Raw genomic sequence first — 15,408 nt, forward strand, 5'->3', positions numbered from 1 at the left:
CATCCATGAAGGACATGAGCTCGTGCCCTGTGGTGGCATCCACCAATTGGTCAATCCTTGGCAAGGGGAAACAATCCTTGGGATGGGCTTTGTTCAAATCAGAGAAATCGATGCAGGTCCGCCATTTTCCATTTGGATTTAGGACCAGGACAGGATTGGTGGCCCAGATCGAGTATTTAGCCTCACGCATAAAATCGCACTTCAAAAGACGAGCTACTTCTTCTTTAAGGGCCTCAACTCGGGTTGTACCCAGACGCCTCTGTTTCTGGGATTTCGCAGGCATGCTTTTGTCCAAGTTAAGGGTATGCATGATTACACTCGGACTGATCCCTACCATGTCTTCATGGGACCAGGCAAAAACATCGAGATTTTCCTATAATTTTTTTACCAACTATGCCTTTCTTTCAACGTCAAGGTTTTTCCCAAGCTTAACCATCCTCGAGGAATCTTTGGGATCAGTGTTTACTTCTTTGAGTTCTTCAATAGCCTGGAGCTCGGACCTACCTTCGCCTATTCAGGGTTCAATATCCTCACTCGGGGTGGTTCCCCTGCAACTGACTTGCTGAGGTTCTTCCATCCCAGGATCAGCTCTGATTTCCCATCCTGCACGACCATCGTTTGCTACCTGGGTTTTGATTTTACTTTCATGGAAATGCTATAGCATTCCTTGGCAGCGAGCTGATCGCCTTTGACAATACATATTACCATAGAATAGGGGAACTTGGTCACAAGGTAGCGGATAGAAGTTATGGCTTCAAATGGCATCAATCTAGGCCTTCCCAAGGTTGCATTGTATGAGGTCGGACAATCGATGACCACAAACTCGAGTAGCTTGGAAATAATTGTGGTCCCTCCCCCAAGGGTATCACCAACTCGATCATCTCGATAGCTACTAATCCCTCGCCAAAAAATCCATACAGCATCATGGAGGTTGCCTTAAGCTCAGTCACAGACAATCCCATTTTCTCCAGTGTGGACCTGAATAGTAGGTTCACAGAACTCCCGTTATCAACCAGTGTCTGCCTAACTCTCTGATTGGCGAGCTGGACGGTTATGACCAGAGGCTCGTTATGCGAGAACTGAACATGACTAGCATCTTCTTTAGTAAAAATGATTGGTTGCTTCTCCAATCGTTGCTACTTAGATAAACGCTGCTCCGGGACGAACTCGACTCCATTGTGAGACCTCAACTCATTAACATACCTCTTCTGGGCTTTTTTTCTCGTTCCTGCCAGATGAGGTCCTCCAGAGATGGTTGTTATCTCTCCCCCTGTTATCAGAGGAGGGGTATCCTGATTCACTAGAGCTCCAGAATGATTTGCGGGGTTTCCGGAGCTGATTGAATGTTTTGCCCAGCAAGCTGATTAGGGGATATTCGATTATAGGAATACTGACCCAGGGGCCCAACCTTGATGAGCATCTCGATCTCATCCTTCAAATGCCTGCAGTCATCAGTTTTGTGACCGATGTCATTGTGGAATCGACAAAATTTTGAAGGGTCTCTCTTCTCCCTTTGATTTTTTAGAGGCTCCGGCTTCTTCCACTTCCCTTCCTCTTGCTTCCTCCCCCTTGGTTATTCTGGGTAATGGTTTTAGCCGTAGCTGCAACATCCATTACCTCTCCAACGGGTTGGGCAGGGACTTGGCTGGTTCCTGTGACTGAAGCTCGCGCCTCTTCCAGGTTGATCCACCTTTGAGCCCTGTTCAGGAACTCATCCACTGTGTTGACGCACTTTCTCTAGATCTCTTTCCACAGGTCACCTCTGACAAGGAATCCTGTTCTCATCGCCATAAGCCTAGAGCTTTCATTCGCATCTCTAGCTTGCGCAGCGATGTTGGTGAACCTACTCAAGTAAGCTTTCAGAGGCTCTCTAGGTTGCTGCTTTACATTTGCAAGGGAGTCTGCCTTTATCTGAGCTGCTTGGGAAGCCCGGAACACCCTCTTGAAGTCAGCGGAGAAGCTCTTTCATGAGCTGATAGAATGCTTTTTGTATTGCTTGAACCATTGCCTAGATGGTCCGACCAAAGTCGAAGGGAATACTAAGCACCTTAATTCGGGCCCGATGTTATGGGCCATCATCAGGGTATTGAACATCCCCAAGTGGTCGGACAAATCTCCATCTCCGTCGAATTTTGATAAATGGGTCATCCTGAAACCCGACGGGTATGGTGTTGCTGCGATGTTGGGGGCGAAAAGCTCAAGCTCGTCCCCTGAATCATACTCATCATTTTCCTTCTCTGATAGGATTCTTTTCATTAGTTCCTTAATCTGGGCCAACCTTTCGAGGGTTGGGTCCTTGGTTCCCTGGAGCTGTTCAATAGCTCCTATTCGACCGTATGCATTTGGCGGGTTATAGTCCCTCCAAGTTTGAGCTTGGTTTGATGGGGCATTCCCGTTATTGTGCACTTCGGAAGGACTTCCCTCCTGTTGTGTGTCGCTAACTCCATCGCGAGATGGATTGGTTCTTTGTGAGTTTAGGCGATCTTGCAGATCAATATGTGGATCAACTCGAGGGTTCTGACCTGAACTCAGCTGAATCCTCAAATCTGGGCTGGTCCTATCACTTCGATGACCTTCCGACCAATAGCTTCCATTAGAAAATCTCAAAGCTTGCGGCCAAGGATGAGGATCTGGGTTATGTTTGTGTGCTCACGGGACATGAACAAGGGCAGCGGAAGGAGGATTCCTCCTGCTGTTTCCGTAGGTAGGAACATCTCGAGCTGAACGAGGTGGGGACGGATGCCTTATTGGCGATGGAGGGTGTCTGATTTGTGAGGCAAATCTTGTCCCATCAGGTCAGACCAAGTTAGCCCGGGGTCGCTCTACTCCACCATTCCTGGTTCCCTGCACCGGGCGATCTGATCGCGGTATTGGGAAGTCGGTTGGGTCATGTTGTCTTTGCTAGTACATCCTTGACCGTCTGTGTGGGTTTCCATGGGCATTTGACGGTGGCACTGAACTCGGAGCTGAGGTTCTGACCGACCGACTGACTCGATGATGATCTCTGGGAAAGCCACCAAACGGGGTTTCTTGGTGATTGCGCGAAATGGGCGTAGAACTTGGAGTTGAAGTTCTAACCGACTGACTGGGCCTGGGTCGACTATCCTGGCGGGACTTACGAGTCCCGCCTTGCCTCTTTCCGACGTTAACGTCGGTTGCAAGAGGGGGTAGCCGAGCCAAGACTTCCTCGATTTTCTTGTTTGCTTTAGCTAGATGGCTCCTCAACAGCAAATTCTCTAACTCCACCGTAGTCAAGTCATCTAGGTTCAGATTCGACGGTAGAGGTGCTGAACTTCCGGTGTCATCGTGGCCCATTGGTTGCTTTCCCGACCGCTGTTGAATCTCTGGGTTTCGTTCATCGGTGACAGTGGTATGGTGAGCCTCCTACCCACCATGCTGATATGTTTCGTTATCATGCCTTGAAGGAGTGACCACCATGATGAACTTTGTTCTGAACCTTTTTCAATGGCACTAATTTGCAGCTCTCAATGAAAGCACCAAATTGTTGACGCGGTTTTTTGCCAACATTGTATTACATAATTAGATGGAATAAACTAGTGCTTAAGGATAAACCGTAATAAGGATAATAACTCTTAAGGATGCTTAGAATGATATAGTAAGAACACTCATTCCTTTTTACGTGGTTCCGAGGCTAAAATCCCCCTAGTCCACAAGTTGATATTATTACTATATATCTCTCTATATTTCGACAGAGTATTTGCATTAAACAGAGAAAACTCAACCCCTTCTCTATCCAAGGTCTTGGTATTTATAGAAGAACCATCACAGGATAGGTGCAGGGTTCATCATGTGGATACCCATCCAATATGTGACTTGTCTTGCACAAATGATGAATATTATAATATATATTAAGGTATGGTCCAATCATTAGGTAAAATTAATCATGGGTCATCTGGCATAATCGGACATGTGATGTTTTATCATGCACATTTTTGTTATGTGTCTAAGAATTCAGGGATATCGGACATGTAATGTCTAACCACGCATGTATATAAATAACGTACCCAGGTTTATAAAGACTCCTGGACATGGCAGGTTGTCAGAGTACCACGACCTGAACGTAATGCCAGCTCGTGCCAGGATGCTGTGTTTTATATCCATCTCCAGCTCGTGCCTTAATGCTTCGTATTCCTCAGCTCGTGTTATTACCTGGGGAGTCGCACTGCCTTTGCAGAGTGTTAGGGTCATTTTAGGTTTGTTTTAGGGATTGTTTTAGGTTGTGTTTTTAGTTATTTAGGATTGTTTAGTGCAGATTTACGATTTTTTTCTTTTTGTTTCAGGTTTTAATGATCAAGTGCATATCATGGCATGAGATGAGAAGAAACATGTTAAAAAGGATGAATAAGTTGGATTTAGTGTTGATTGTGGAGATTCAAGACATCATGTGTGGAGGATTCAACATTAAAGAGGCTTAGTACATGTTGTTTATGTTCTATAACGCAAGTCTGAGACTTTATGCCACATTTTGACAAGGATTTAATCACTTTCTGGAAACATGTCTAGAACAGAAGTTGCAGATATTTCTCTTAGCTTTCCACAGCTTTTTGAATCATTCAATTCAGAGTTATATTGAAGAAGTTATGATCAAAAGACGATGAGCTGACGCTACAAGCTGTTCAAGATGAGTCAAATTTATTCTGTGCAAAGTAGCGCCCCAGCGCTGTCGAGAAATAGAGAGCACATTTTTATGCGGGTTGTAGCGCCTAGGCGCTACGTTTCAGCACCCCAGCGCCATCAATTTTCCAGAAGCGTGTTTTGAGACTTATTTTGAGCGCCTCAGCGCTATCCCGTAGCGCCCCAGCGCTATCCCGTAGCACCCCAGCGCTAGGGTCTGTACGGAAACACAATTTAGGGGAATTTTTAGGGGTAATCTTGTCTTTTCATGAAAAAAATGAATTAGGGTCTCTAAAAACTTGATTATTGACGTTTTTAGAGGGGGAGATCAGATCAAGGAAGGTGGCTAGAGAAGAAACAATAAGACAACTCAGAGTTCTTTTTCTTTTTCTTTATCTTTTGATTCCATGTTTATGTTTGATTTAGTCATGTTCATGAACTAAATTTCTGTTTAGGTTTTCTAATTGACTCTCTTGAAACTCTATTATGATTTAATGCATCTATCTATTTCTTCTTCATCTGAAATCTATTCAATATGTGTTTATTGTGTATGTAATTGACTGCGCATCTTTTACATATGATTTACGAATTTGAATCAAAATCTGAAAAGTGAGATTTGAATATGCTAAAATTGAATAGACATAGATTTCAATTTAGAACGAGAGTATCAAATTGGTTTATGTGATTGAGGGTTGTATTCATTGCTTCCTATTGTTTGAATTTACCATAGAAATATAGGGAATTCACACTAGGTCGAGTTTTCTATTTCTTAACTCGAATAGTTAACACTTTTGCAAACCTATCATTTCAATGAGAAGAGTTTCAGTAGTAATTTCATTAAAGATTAATAGAGTGGATAGTAGAGAAGATTAGGATTCCTAGTTGTTTTACAGTGAATTCAATCCATGGTTTTGTTATTATTTGTTATTTTATTTTTAATTATTGTTTCTGAATATTACAATTTCTTTTGCTTTGTCTAAAAAAATCAAGAATTCTAATTGATCAAATAGAAAAAGAAATTAATTGACTGGTAATTGAGAATTCAGTCCTTGAGGACGATACTTGGTTTTTACCATATTATTACAAATTGCGACTGTGTGCACTTGCATAGCTTAAAAATATCGCAACACAGAGGAAATATCAACTTATGGGTCCTTTAGTACTATTCTTAGCTAGCCAGCTGTACTCGAGTAGCATAAAAGACTCGGGCTGAATACCAGGGCATACACTAACCTTAACATACTAGGATGTGTATGGATATGTAGAATTGACAAAGGTTATTATTGAATCTCTGGATGTTCTCAATAGATCAGATCTAGAGATTAAGATGGGAGTGAGAGAAAGAACTATTTATTTTCTAATATTTCTAAAAATATGAATGACTCTATGTATCTCTTTCTTTAAAAGAAGTGAACAAAACATATCTATATGTTAGGATTTATACCATACAAAAATGCAAAGAAATTTTATTGATTTAAATAAAAGTACAATTTTATTATATTTGAATGTCATATTATAATTTGAATAATTTAAATAAATATCAAGAAAATTCTATATTGATTTATGATGATATGATCTTGTATTAGTATGAGAGAATTAAGATCATATACAATGAATAAAATAGTCAGTAACATATTAAAGTAATGAATCTTTAATTAATGGTTACTAGTACGGTTTACTAAGAATGTGTGATGCAAGTAGTCTAGATTCAGATTACTGATGTGGATAGACATCATGGTAAATGTACTGTACATAATAAAGATTATATATGACATGACCGATATGAATTAACTATCTTTATAAACTTACCGTTTTCCATAAATATTTAATTCTTATCATAATAGATGATCATTTGTAGTTCAGTCTAAATCCTAAATAGTCATGAACTTCTGTTTGTGCTTATTGAATATTTGGATTCACTCGTTAAGGTGTCTTAGTATGATGATGCTAGTGACGTTTGTTTTGGAGATTCAATACCATTAATGGCTAGGTAGGGGTGCACACGGGTCAGGTTTTCAGGTTTCGGGTGCATCAGGTTTGGATTTTGCGGTTTATAGGTTGGGAAATGGGGTACCGAACCCACTCAAAAAATTTCAGTTTTTTGGGTAATTTTGGGTTTCGTGTTTCAAGTTTGGTCGGGTGGGGTCGGACTTCGGGTGGGATTGGGCTGAAAATTAAATTTGGGCTGAAAATGGGCCTTGGTAAATTTTTTTGAAAGGGTAGGGGTTAGGGTTTTTTTGTCATCAAATTTGAATTAAAATTGAAGTATAATTTTTTTTTGTTCGTGTTCGGGTTACACCCGAACTCGTGTATATATATTTTTCAAACCCAAACCCAACCCAAACATACTCGGGTTTGGGTCTAATTCGACCCGAAATTAACGGGTTTTGTCAAAAACCAAGTTTTCGGGTTGCGGGTTTTTGGGTATTGCGGGTCAAATGTTCACCCTTATAGCTGGGAACATAATTTACAATAATGAAATCCATAATTTCCTAACGGATCGAATATTGGTTCCCTTAAGAGTTAATTTTGGAACTGAATAGTTATTGAGCTCAATTCTATAATTTGATAATAGATTAATTATTTGCTAATAAATTAATGGTACTTAAGGAACAAGAGGTAATTAGAAAGGTAAAACAGTAATTATCGATCAGCTCTAATTAACGAACCAATTATTGGAGGAAAAAACTACATTTATTGATTATATCAATGAAGTACAAATAAAACTCTGTTAATATAATTCTATAAATACTTAGAATGCAATTCCATATTTATAGTGGAGTAATCATAAAATTAATAAATAAGATTATTAGATTATAGAGTTTAATTAATAATCTGGTTTATTGGAGCTTCGTATTATAGGTCCATAGTCCCCAGGTCACCTCTTTCCTGCACTGTCAAGGGTAAGGATGTCACAAGGAAGATTTGTAGAGAGAATGACCAAATTGCAAATGAATTAATTTTTCGAAGCAAGGAAATAATTATGTGATAATTATGGGCAATTTATTAACTGTGAAATAATTAATTACTTAATTGTATAGTTTTTATTTTGGAAAACTATATGTTAAAATAAATATTAATCATGTTTGTATAAATATAGAGAGATATTAATATTTACCTTATTTATAATAAGAAATTTATTTATTTATTTAAAATTGATATTTTATGATAAAGCTAATTTTGAATTGATTGATATTTATTTTGGAATAAATATATTATCTTAAATATTAATTAAACATACAAATGAGAAAATTAAGGAAATCCCTATATGTGGCTCACGACACTCACTGTACAGTGAATGTGTGTGGCTCCACCTAGCGATAGAAATATTCATAGGATTTGAATTTTGAATTTCAAATCATTATTTTTATTTAATTATTTTTTAAATATGATTTCAATTAAATAATTATATAAGTATTAATTAATCAGTTTTATTTTAAATATAGTAAATATAGATTAAATTAGTTAATTATCTTTATAAACCTTAAAGAAACAATACTTTCAGAAGAAGTTTAATAAGTTGTTTTTGAGTATTAGACTCTCTCATGGAATAAATGATAGAATTTACTAAACCTGAAATTCTAGAAATTTCTATAGCCTCTCTCTTCTCAAACCTGTGATAAATATGAGATTTTTCTTTCATGTTCATATTATGTTCTTAAGTAAACAGTAGGAAAACTTAGGGTTTTTCTGAAATATTGTACATTTTCTCTGGAAAAATGGTATTTAGGAAATAGCAAAATGCATTATAGGCCTCGAATATGCTTAACTTTTTTCTAGATGCTAGGAAAATTTACAGAATTGAAGGAAAATTCAATTTTTGAATTCTTGAAAAATGGTGGGAAAATTCCCTCCAAAATGTAAGTGAAAAGGTTTGTGAAAAATCTTTTTAACTACCTTTTGGATCCAAGTTTAGACCTGGTCAAATACAAAATTACGTTTATTCGAGCATCACACTTCTTTAGGCACACATATGCTGGTCGAATAACCCACTTCCCCTTTTATTTTTACCAGATGTAGGCATGCGATCACTGGGGAAGTGATTATTCTATATACCCTAGCTTACTCCAAACGTTGGTTGATGACATTGATCCAAAATCATCAACTAGGAATCCAAAATCCTCAATATCACTTCCATTTTAACCTCGACCAGGAGTATCGTAGCAAGGTTGACGAATTACAAAAAGGAATAAAGAAATTCCTTCCAATGGATTGGACCTACATTGTCCATCTCGATTCTGTTGACACTCTCCCGGTTGGAATTTTGACCAGTGGGAGAGCGACGAACTAGACTTCAATGGTTGAACTAGCTGTAACTTTTGCTTTTTGTCCTGCAAATATGGCAAGAGTAAACCAGACGACCAGACAAAGGACAGCTGCAAACCCGTAGGTCGCGAGACAGGCGACCACCACGGATAATAATCAGCTAGTAAGAGTCGATCCAGTAGTGGAAATTACCAACACTATATGGTTTCGAACAAAATTGAAGTCGAGGAATTACAAGACTATCAACTAGCACACAGTTCTAGCAAGCACTCTCTAGGGCAGTGATTTGGAGGGATATCTAGATAAGTATGGCATTCAGATAATCGACATGGTTATCCCACGAGCCTACCAGTGCTTGGCGGAGCTTATAGTGCCTGGTCGTGCTTCCATATAACGGCTGGTGCAAACTTGCCTTTGCACAAATATTTCTGTGGGGTGGCCGAGTACTTCGACATTGACCCATTCCAAATTACTCCCAATGGATATCTAATGCTTTCAACATTATATATCCTATACCACCATCGCAAGTGGGAGCCTTCGATCCCCTATGAAATCCATTACCTATTCGAGCAAAAGGCCAATCCTGGTAAGAAGGATAATGGATTTTTTTATTTTTGCCATAGAAACACGACCAAAGTGTATCACATAGAAACCACGTTCAGGAGCAATGCTGGTTAGTACCAAAAAGAGTACCTTTTGACGAGCGATCTAGTCGCGAAGAATCTATCATTTCAATGAGGAGGTCATTAACACCTCCAGTCTTCTTATCCTTTCCTTTATTCTTACTTAGATTTATACTTGTTTTTCTTATTCACTTTATTTTTAGGCTTGTGGAAACAACCTATTCCTACCCAGGGCATGCTCGATCGAGAATATATCATGGCCAACCTCACCAGCGATGAGAAAAGTTATCAACAACTGGTGAATATTGCCAACCTTAGGCTGTTCGGACTATTCCAGCCTCATCAGACCGCCAATGACACTACAGCTGAGAGTGGTACTGGTGGAAAAGCTAATGAGTAGGATGTTTGTGAAGAGATGGGGCACAACAAGCACCCCCATTCAGCCCCCACACCCATGAGGAGAAGAACATGAGGTATAAACATCAGAGAACAAGGGGATGCTCCTCATGCCAAATCCTCAGCAGCCACCGAAGTTAGAGGGAAGGGAAAACATGTGCTGGTCCAGGGTCCCCTGGACATTTCTTTCTCCTTTACTGGTGATGATGAAGACCTTCCAAGTAATTACTTAGAATATAGTATAAATTCTCTAGTAGTTAACTGTAGACAAAAACTTTTCAACTCACTATCTTCCCTTTCTGATCAGCTCTAAAGGGAAGTAGATGTAGAGGATTTTAATACTTCCTAGAAGAATATCTACTAGTCGAATAGTACGTCTTTTTAAGCTGCTTTTCAAAGAATAATGTAGATTTTGGTACCAAATTCATCTTCGAACTGTTTTGCTCAAATTTTTTATTGCATTTTTCCTTGTTTCTTTTTCTAATCACGTTTGCTTTTTTGGTTTGCAACCATGTCCGATTTTGATGCATTTGACCTCTATGCTGATCCTCTCACTTTGCCTTGACCAAGAAGCCTTCAGCAAAAAAGGAAGGCTACTAATACAGGTTTGAGTAGGGAACATCCTCCCACCAAATATTCCAAGCAAAATGATCCTCCAACTCCAGCAGCTCCTCCGACCAACCAAATGCCTCCTCCTACGAGCAACTCCTATGCTCATTTGGTAATTCACCCGAGGAGATATTCACCCAAGCAACCAAGTTATCTCAGAATCTTTTAAGTGCAGAAGCTCTTGATGCTCTCGAGGAATCTTCCGTAGACACGACCTTTCGTCGAGCCATCTCGGAAGTGCTATCTGTAAGAATTTTTCATCATTTGTATATTCAACTGTTAGTATAATTTATGCTCGTTTTTTTTTTTTTTTTGTAGGGTGTGGTGATGTTAACTCACACTCATCCTCGATCAAGGGAAATTGCTGAGGAGCTAAAGAAGACAAAGGCCTCCTTAGAGCGATCTCGTAGCATCGCCAAAAAGAACAAAGAGGACGTTAAGCAGATTGAGAACGAGCTTCTCGATGAGCCTAACGAGTTCGAGAAAAAAGAGCAAGGTTTTTCAAGATCTCCAGGAGAAGGAGAATAAACATGCCCACCTCCTCGCTAATCGCGAGCAAAAACTGAAGGAACACGAGGAACGGATACAAGGTCTCGAAGATGAGCTTTCTCAATAGAAGAAGAAGTACTCCTCGGACATGACTAGGTTCAGAATTGCTGCTTTCAACTGCTTCTTCATGTTTTGGAAGAACAATAAAGAGGAAAATTTTGAGTACTTTCCTGTTGAGCTCCGGAAAAAGGAGATTGCTAAGTGTATTGCTCGCGAGGATGCCAAGGCTGTTGTTCTAGGCACTCTTGAGCCGGAAATTTCCTTGAACCTAGATGGTGACTAGGAGTCTGAGGAGGTCAAGGGGGATGTTGTTGATTGTTGGTGATTCTGCTTCTATTTATTCTTTTACTTTTTTAATTAATTTTTTTTCAACTTTGAAACACCTGAGCAATCATGCTTGTGTTGTAAAGACAATAGCTGTCCAAGCATCTTTTAACCTCGGATACTTGTAAGATTTTTTGTGCATACTGATACACTATGATGCTCATTTGATTTTTAATAGATGTATCTTTAATTGTCATATATGGTTTCTAAGTTCCTTGCTCATTTTATCTAACAAATTTTTTTGTAATTTCCCTGTTCGACTTATCGAACAAAGCACAATGCTTAACAAATTGTTTAAAAAATTTATAAGTACTATTCAATCGTCTTTTTTACATTTTTGCATATGTGTGACTATGTATACTTTATATTCCCCCCATGTGATCGAGGAGGTTAAATTCCTTGGTCACTTGCCAAATAACCAAACCCGTTTGAACTAATCATGTTGTTCGCAACAATTACATAATGCAGTAAGCTTAGAAAAAAATCATACATGTTAAGCAATACTTGTTAAAATAAAAATAATTTTGGCGAAATTGAATGTTTCAAGCACACACCCTTGTAAATAACTCGTAATAAAATGGACAAAATTGCGTCTATCAAATTAAAAAATTTGTACGAGCAACTATTGTTTTTGAAAGAAAAATTTGGAAATGAATCTTATTAAATAGTTGGTCGTGTTAAGATGGGCATAAACACGCCTTACAACCAGATTTTGAATAGTCTAAAAAAATGATTGGTCATTACAAAAATGGGTAGAAACATGCCTTTACTACCAATATAAAAATAATAAAACCTAGAAACGCACCGGTCTTACAAACTGGGCAAAAAGTGCCTTGTGACCAGTGTTATATTGTAATTTTAAATACTAAGCTACTAATAATACTTGCGAAGATGTTCGTCATTCCAGTATCTTGCGACCAGTTCACTGTTTAATCAAGAAAGTTTATATGTGCTAGTCTGTAAAAGATATATGATCTGGTATGATCCTTCCTAGTGAGGCGTCAAAACTCTTGATGCAAGATCCCAAGTGTTTTGGAACACTTGCCACAAAACCAAGTCTCCTATTGAAAACTTCCTAGCTTTGACCTAAGAGTTAAAATATTGAGCAACTTTTTGCTGGAAGCAGCTACTCGTAATTGTGAGTGTTCTCATCATTCATCGATTAGGTCAAGCATTTTAGGTAGCAATTGATGATTTTGATTTTGATTTTTCTCATACGTACTTCTTCGATGCAGGGGGGTGAACTTGACTGTTACCATTGCTTCAAACTCATATGCCATGGAAAATGGTGTATGACCAGTTGATGTCCAAGGAGTAGTGCAGTATGACCATAGTACATTTAGCAGAATATTCGACCAGCCCCATTTTCTTGCACGAGTCTTTTCTTCATAGTATATAAGTCTTGTTAACATCTTCGACTTTTCCATTTGCTTGAGGATGAGAAACTGCAGAGAAACTCTTTGCGATGTCATGTCTTGCACAAAAGTCTATAAATAAATCTCTATAAAAAAGAGTACTATTATCTGAAATAATCTTTTTTTGGTAGTCCATACTGACATATGATATTTTTCACTACAAAGTCAAGTACTTTCTTCAAAGTGATAGTCGTTGGGGGCTTTGCTCCAATCCATCTGGTAAAATAATCCACTGCAACAGCTGAGAACTTGACTCCTCCTTTTCCTGTAGGTAACTGCCCGATCAGATCTATCCCTCACACGTGTCATATTTATTTATGTATTCCAATGTATCCTCATTTATGGTTGGCCAAAAATATCCTTGCCTTAGTATTTTCTTTGCTAAGCTCTGCCCCTGCATGATTGTCACAAAATGCTTCATGTACTTCTACCATCAGCAATTCAGCTTCTGTTTTAGTAACACACTGAAGTAGAGGAATAGAGTACCCCCGCCTATACATCACTCCATCAATGATCACATATCTAGTTGCCTACCGCAATACTTGTAGTGCTTCATTTCTATCTTAGGGTAAAGTACCCTGCTTTAGGTAGGTGGCAATAGGAGTCATCTAGGATGGAGAATTGTCTAGCAACAATGTTTTTTCTTTTTCATGGATACTAAGTTGGGCAAGGTATTCAACCAGTATTACATTCAAAGTGTTTGCATCTTTTGCACTTGCGAGTTTAGCCAAAGAATCATCATTGGAATTTTGGTCATGTGGTACCTGCTGTATAGTGTATTTTTTGAACTGGGCAAGCATGTCCTTGTAACACCCTACTACCCAAGGATCGTTACGTTGTGCATTTTAAACAGTGCTAAACTCGCTAACCGAGCCATTTGGCCATACTCGTGTAACTAAGTGCAGTTACGGTTTAGGGCTAATTTTTTTGGTTAAGATACAACGTTTCACTAAAACATTTACTATATACATTAAGATCCCAAAAATATATTTTAAAGGATAATTACAATAAAATATTTACAACCAGCCAACCTAAGCGGAAAATTAGGGTTTAACCCTAGTTCCTCTTTAAACCCTCAGCCGTGGTGTTCGAGTAGCGGCATATGTACACATCGTCACCTAAGCTCTCAAACTCAAGGATGGTCCAGCTTTCTCTTGTCTTTACCTACACCGCATAGCACCTGTGAGTCGAGGCTCAGCAAGAAAACTCAATATTCTTATGAACAGGTAATAACATGTCACTGAATCATAATAGCATGCCTAGAAATAATAGCCCTATTCATGCATGCAAGCAAGTCCAAATAAATGATTATTGGGTCCTCCGTTTGAATAGATGACTAATGAGTCAATCTCTGGGGACCTGCTTATTGAGTAGATGACTAATGAGTCAATCTCTGGGGATATGCTCCCTGAATAGATGACTAATGAGTCTATCTCTATGTGGGTGACTAATGAGTCACACCCTGTATAAGTGACTAATGAGTCATACTCTGTATAGATGACTAATGAGTCTATCTCTGTGTGGGTGACTAATGAGTAACACTCTATATAGATGACAAATGAGACACTCTGTATGGATGACTAATGAGACTATCTCTGTGTAGATGACTAATGAGTCTATCTCTGAGGTCCCATGCCCTCCTAGCCATGTGACATTTCAGTCACCTGAACCTATAGCCCTGTCTCTATGTAACTAGCCTTTAGACTAGACAAGCGCTTTTGTTTTCATCGAACTTAGGCTCAGTCAAGCATTTCATGCTTATGATGATAATGCTTATGTCGATTAGATCTAATCTTTTTGGCTTGCGTTAAACACGCTAATATCGTTCTTGACTCATAAGCCAATACCATACGACCAGTGCTCAGTACTACTACAGAACTTGACTAATAAGGCACAGCTTCACAGTCAACACTGACACCATTGTCGATTCCTGACTCATAGGTCAATTCCACTCACAAGTAAGCAATGCAACCTGGCACATATCATATTGTCAAATATCCAAATACAGGGCATTCATCATGCTTACTCAACAATCACTAGCATAATTATGATGATGCACATTTACAGAGACCCACGCTCTGATCAATCTCATATTCAACATTCATGCCATGCCCTAATCACATGTATCTTATGCATCACATACTCGGTGCAGTTTTCTTACCTTTGGTCCAAGCACAGGTTACCAATAAATGACCATCAAGCACAATCCTGTTTCAAAGCCCCTATCGATAAGCTATTCACACCCATAATATAAAATCCCATAACAAGTAAATAAATACTTCTGGACCAAGTCCTAGCCTCCGGGACGTCGAATCCTACCAAACCGGGTAGTAAGATCGATCTCGAGTCCTTAGGTTTAAGTTCCCATGACTAAAAACCCATTTTGGTCATTTCTGCCCTTTTGGGCCGCGGCCTGATCAAGAACAGGGCTAAACCCCTCTCTATCTGCATCGTGGGCAGCGGCCTGACAAAAAGGGGCAGCGGCCCAAAGTGCCCCCAATAGCCAAAAACCGAATTTTTTTCAAGCCCGGGCCGCGACACACAATAAAAGGGTCGCGGCCCAACAATGAACACAGCGATGAAACTCTGTT

This window comes from Humulus lupulus, chromosome 4, assembly GCF_963169125.1.
Source record: "Humulus lupulus chromosome 4, drHumLupu1.1, whole genome shotgun sequence".
Classification (NCBI taxonomy): domain Eukaryota; kingdom Viridiplantae; phylum Streptophyta; class Magnoliopsida; order Rosales; family Cannabaceae; genus Humulus; species Humulus lupulus.